Source organism: Arachis ipaensis, chromosome B08 (genome assembly GCF_000816755.2).
Source record: "Arachis ipaensis cultivar K30076 chromosome B08, Araip1.1, whole genome shotgun sequence".
NCBI lineage: Eukaryota > Viridiplantae > Streptophyta > Magnoliopsida > Fabales > Fabaceae > Arachis > Arachis ipaensis.
In genome coordinates, this window is record NC_029792.2 from 56,843,769 (window position 1) to 56,850,208 (window position 6,440).

Sequence of the window (6,440 nt, forward strand, 5' to 3'; positions counted from 1 at the left end):
GACAATACTTTTTGTTTTCTGAATGAATGCTTGAACAGTGCATATGTCTTTTGAAGTTGTTGTTTTAGAATGTTAAATATGGTGGCTCTTGAAAGAATGATGATAAGGAGACATGTTATTTGATAATCTGAAAAATCATAAAAATGATTCTTGAAGCAAGAAAAAGTAGCAAAGAACAAAGCTTGCAGAAAAAAATATAGGCGAAAAAAAAAAAAGAAAAAGCAAGCAGAAAAAGCCAAAAGCTCTTAAAACCAAGAGGCAAGAGCAAAAAGCCAATAACCCTTAAAACCAAAAGGCAAGGGTAAATAGAAAGGATCCCAAGGCTTTGAGCATCAGTGGATAGGAGGGCCTAAAGGAATAAAATCTAGTAGGACTCTGGGATTGAATGACTATGATGAACTTCAAACTCGCGAGTGCTGGGCGTAGTGACAGACGCAAAAGGAGGGTGAATCCTATTCCAGTATGATCGAGAACCTCAGATGATTAGCCGTGCTGTGACAGAGCATTTAGACCATTTTCACAAGAGGATAGGATGCAGCCATTGACAAGGGTGATGCCTCCAGACGATTAGCCATGCAATTACAGCGCATCGGACCATTTTCCAGAGAGGATTAAAAGTAGCCATTGACAACGGTGATGTCCTTACATAAAGCCAGCCATGGAAAGGAGTAGGATTGATTGGATGAAGACAGCAGAAAAGCAGAGGTTCAGAGGAACAAAAGCATCTCTATACGCTTATCTGAAATTCTCACCAGTAATATACAAAAGTATTTCTATCTTTATTTTCTGTTTAATTAGTATTATTTTCGAAAACTCCATAAACAATCATTATCCGCCTAACTGAGATTTACAAGGTGACCGTAGCTTACTTCATACCAACAATCTCCGTGGGATCGACCCTTACTCACGTAAGGTTTATTACTTGGACGACCCAGTGCACTTGCTGGTTAGTTGTATCAAAGTTGTGAATGAAAAATGATTTATTAAGACGTGCGTACAGATTTTCTGGCGCCGTTGCCTGAGATCACAATTTCGTGCACCATTCACCAATGAACTGAATGCATTAATGAGGCAGACATTACCTCAGAAGAAACCGGATCCCAGAAAATTCTTCATACTTTGTACCATAGGCACCATGACCTTTGAGAAGGCTCTGTGTGACCTGGGGTCAGGGATAAACCTCATGCCACTCTCTGTAATGGAGAAATTGGAAATTTTTGAGGTACAAGCTGCAAGAATCTCACTAGAGATGGCAGACAAATCAATGAAATAGGCTTATGGACTAGTAGAGGACGTGCTAGTAAAGGTTGAAGGTCTTTACATCCCTACTGATTTCATAATCCTAGACACTGGGAAGGATGAGGATGAATCCATCATCCTTGGCAGACCCTTTCTAGCAACAGCAAAAGCTGTGATTGATGTTGACAGAGGAGATTTGGTCCTTCAGTTGAATGAGGACTACCTTGTATTCAAGACTCAAGGTTCTCCTTCTGTAACAATGGAGAGGAAGCATGAAAAGCTTCTCTCAATACAGAGTCAAACAAAACCCCCACATTCAAACTCTAAGTTTGGTATTGGGAGGCCACAACCAAACTCTAGGTTTGGTGTTGAGAGGCCCCAACCCTGCTCTGATTATCTGTGAGGCTCCATGAGAGCTCACTGTCAAGCTATTGACATTAAAGAAGCGCTTGTTGGGAGGCAACCTAATGTTATTTAATTATATCTATTTATTTTCCATTGCTATTTTATGTTTTCTTTAGGTTGATGATCTTGTGAAGTCACAAAAACAACTGAAAAATCAAAAACAGAATGAAAAAACAGCATTAAAAACAGCTCACCCTGGAGGAAGAGCTTACTGGCATTTAAACGCCAGTAAGAAACAGCAGACTGGTGTTTAACACCAGAAAGAAGCATCAAGCTGGCATTAAACGCCAGAAACAAGCACCAAACTGGCGTTTAACGCCAGAATAGAGCATCTACTTGGCGTCGAACGCCAAGAATGGGAGAAAAGCTGGCGTTAAACGCCATAAACAAGCAGCAACCTAGCGTTTAATGCCAGAAGTGCACAAGGGCATTTTGCACGCCTAAATGGAGCAGGGATGTTAAGTTCTTGACCTCTCAGGATCTGTGGACCCCACAGGATCCCCACGTACCCCACCTCTTCTTCTCTCCTCTTCACACCCTTTCATAACACTCTTCCCCAAATACCCTTCACGAATCACCTCCATATCTCTTTCCCAAATACTCCTCACCACTCACATCCATCTACTCTTCCCCAAAAACCCCACCTACCTCCAAATTCAAAAATCCTTTCCCTCCCAAACCCAACCCTAATACACGAAATCTAACCCTTCCCCCACCCCTATATAAACCCCTCAACACTATCTCATTTTCACACATTACAAACACTTCTTCTCCCCCTTGGCCGAATACACACTTCCCCTCCATCTACTCTATTTTCTTCTTCTTCTACTATTTTCCTTCTTCTTTTGCTCGAGGACGAGTAAACATTTTAAGTTTGGTGTGGTAAAAGTGTTGCTTTTTGTTTCTCCATAACCATTAATGGCACCTAAGGCCAGAGAAACCTCTAGAAAGAGGAAAGGGAAGGCAATTGCTTCCACTTCTGAATCATGGGAGATGGAGAGATTCATCTCAAAGGTCCATCAAGATGACTTCTATGAAGTTGTGGCCAAGAAAAAGGTGATCCCTGAGGTCCCTTTTAAGCTCAAAAAGGGCGAATATCCAGAGATTCGACAAGAGGTTAGAAGAAGAGGATGGGAAGTACTCTCCATCCTATTCAACAAGTCGGAATCCTAATGGTTCAAGAGTTCTATGCAAACGCATGGATCACTAGGAACCATGATCAAAGTATGAACCCAAACCTAAAGGATTGGCTTACAATGGTTCGGGGAAAATACTTAGATTTCAGTCCAGAATATGTAAGGTTGGCATTCAACTTGCCAATGATGCAAGAAAATGCACGCCCCTACATTAGAAGGGTCAACTTTGATCAAAGGTTGGACCAAGTCCTCATGGACATATGTGTAGAAGGAGCTCAATGGAAAGTTGACTCAAGAGGCAAGTCGGTTCAATTGAGAAGACCGGACCTAAAGCCTGTAGCTAGAGGATGGTTGGAGTTCATCCAACGCTCTATCATTCCTACTAGCAACAGATCCGAAGTAACTGTGGATCAGGCCATCATGATCCATAGTATCATGATTGGGGAGGAAGTGGAAGTTCATGAGATTATACCTCAAGAACTCTACAAGGTGGCTGACAAGTCCTTCACTTTGGCAAGGTTAGCCTTTCCTCACCTTATTTGCCAACTCTGCAATTCGGCTGGGATTGACATAGAGGGAGACATCCTCATTGAAGAGGACAAGCCCATGATAAACTCTGATTTTGTGGTTTATCTTGTGCTTATTTTGGGGGATTTTATCATATTTTCTCACATTTATTCAATGAAATAGCATGATTTTGCAATTCTCCCTTGATTTGTGCTTAAATGTGAAAACATGCTTTTTAGGCCTTAAAATAGCTAAATTTAACTTACTTTAATTCCATTCGATGCCTTGATATGTTTATTGAGTGATTTCAGGTTCATAAGGTAAGTATTGGATGGAAGAAGTGAGGAGAAAAGCATGCAAACTGGGAGAACTCATGAAGAAATGAAGGAACCGTAAAGATGTCAAGCCCGATCTGCTGGCACTCAATCGACCATAACTTGAGCTAAAGAGGTCCAAATGAAGCGGTTCCAGTTGCATTGGAAAGCTAACATCCCAGGCTTCGAAATGATATAAAATTTGCCATATGTTGCCTGACGCATAGGGGCGCGCACGTGCCATGTGCGCGCGCGTGCCGATGGAGCACGTGGGTCCACTTTAGTGAAATCACCCCCAGCGATTTCTGAAGCATTTTGGGCCCAATCCAACCCATTTCTGATGCTATTGAACCAAGGATTGGAGGAAGAATGAAACAAAATAGTCAGAGTTTAGTTTTTCATCATGTTTTAGGAGTAGAATTCTAGAGAGAGATGCTCTCTCCTCTCTCTAGATTTAGGATAGAAATTAGGGTAGAGTTAGATTAATCTCTCTCAAATCCATCTTTCAATTCTTGCTTTGATTTCAATTCTCTTTATATTTGAGTGTTCTATGGTCTTGATCTTCTAGTTTTACTTGTTAATTTCTCATTTTGCACTCTTTTATGTTTATGAACATTGTTGGATCTCAATTTCTTTTGATGCAATTTTATATTTCCATGTCTCTTGATGTTTATCTTGCTTGTTATTATGGATTTCTTGCTTATGATAGTTATGGGTTTCATTAATTCTAGTATTTTGTGATGTTTACTTTTTTGCACTCTAAATGTTTGATGAAATGTTTACACTAGTTTTTGAGTAGTTCTCTTTGCTCTTGGCCTAGGCTAAGGGAACTGAGTGACCTTGAGTCATTGGGTCTCATTAGATTGGTGATTTGAGAACCCTTGGTGATCAATTTGATACTCATTGATGCCAACCCACTACTAATCTAATTAGTAGGTAGGTTGGGACTTATGGGTTGATGTGATCAAAGCCATTTGACGTACTTCAAGTCTAGGAGTAGATATTACGTACTTAAGACTTTTGGAAGTAGACTTAATGAGCTTGGCCTCTCATAATTATCAATGTTTGGTATGTAGACAAGGATGGTGATCTCAATTACCTATGTCTAGCCAAGAGTTCTTTTCCATTTATTTTGTTAGTTCATTGTTCATTTACTTTTCTTGCCATTTAATTTTTCTTGCCATTTATTTTCTTGCCAATAATTGAGCATTTCATTGTAATTCCTTGTGAGATGACCCGGAGTTTAAATACTCCGGTTAATTTTCATTTGGGGTTTGTTACATGTGACAACTCAAATTTTTTATGTGAGAATTGTTTGTTAGTTTAGAACTATGCTTACAACGAAGTTCTTATTTCTAGAAGAGAAATTCTAAACCATTGAGAAAAACTCGTTCATCAGCCCATCACTAAGTAAAGGATGGAGCAAACAAGAGATCATGGACCTCAACAAGAGCATGATGAAATTCCTCATCATGAAATCCCTGAGATGCCTCAAGGGATGCACTTTCCTCCACAAAACTATTGGGAGCAAATCAACACCTCCCTAGGAGAACTAAGTTCCAACATGGGACAACTAAGGATGGAGTACCAAGAGCACTCCAACATTCTCCATGAGATTAGATAAGATCAAAGAGCTATGAGGGAGGAGCAACAAAGGCAAGGAAGAGACATAGAGGAGCTCAAGAACACCATTGGTTCTTCAAGAGAAAGAAGACGCCACCCTCACTAAGGTGGACCCGTTCCTTAATCTCTTTGTTCTTATTTTTCTATTTTTTGGTTTTTGAGCCTTATGTTTTATTTATGTTTGTGTCTTTACTACATGATCACTAGTATCTAACTGTCTATGTCTTAAAGCTATGAATGTCTTATGAATCCATCACCTCTCTTAAATGAAAAATGTTCTAAAAACAAAAGAACAAGAAGTACATGATTTCGAATTCATCCTTGAGCTTAGTTTAATTATTTTGATGTGGTGGCAACACTTTCTGCTTTCTGAACTAATGCTTGAACAGTGCATATGTCTTTTAAATTTGTTGTTTATGAATGTTAAAATTGTTGGCTCTTGAAAGAATAATGAAAAAGGAGAAATGTTATTGATAATCTGAAAAATCATAAAATTGATCCTTGAAGCAAGAAAAAGCAGTGAGTAACAAGGCTTGCGAAAAAAAATGGCGAAAATAAAAGAAAAAAAAGAGAGAAAGAAAAGAAAAAGTAAGCAGAAAAAGCCAATAACCCTTTAAACCAAAAGGCAAGGGTAAAAAGGATCCAAGGCTTTGAGCATTAATGGATAAGAGGGCCCAAATGAATAAAATCCTGGCCTAAGCGGCTAAACCAAGCTGTCCCTAACCATGTGCTTGTGGCGTGAAGGTGTCAAGCCAAAAGCTTGAGACTGAGCGGTTAAAGTCGTGATCTAAAGCAAAAAAAAAGGAGTGTGCTTAAGAACTCTGGACACCTCTAATTGGGGACTCTAGCAAAGCTGAGTTACAATCTGAAAAAGGTTCACCCAGTCATGTGTCTGTGGCATTTATGTATCCGGTGGTAATACTGGAAAACAAAGTGCTTAGGGCTACAGCCAAGACTCATAAAGTAGCTGTGTTCAAGAATCAACATACTAAACTAGGAAAATCAATAACACTATCTGAATTCTGAGTTCCTATAGATGTCAATCATTCTAAACCTCAAAGGATAAAGTGAGATGCCAAAACTGTTCAGAGGCAAAAAGCTACTAGTCCCGCTCATCTAATTGGAGCTAAGTTTCATTGATATTTTGGAATTTATAGTATATTCTCTTCTTTTTATCCTATTTGATTTTCAGTTGCTTGGGGACAAGCAACAATTT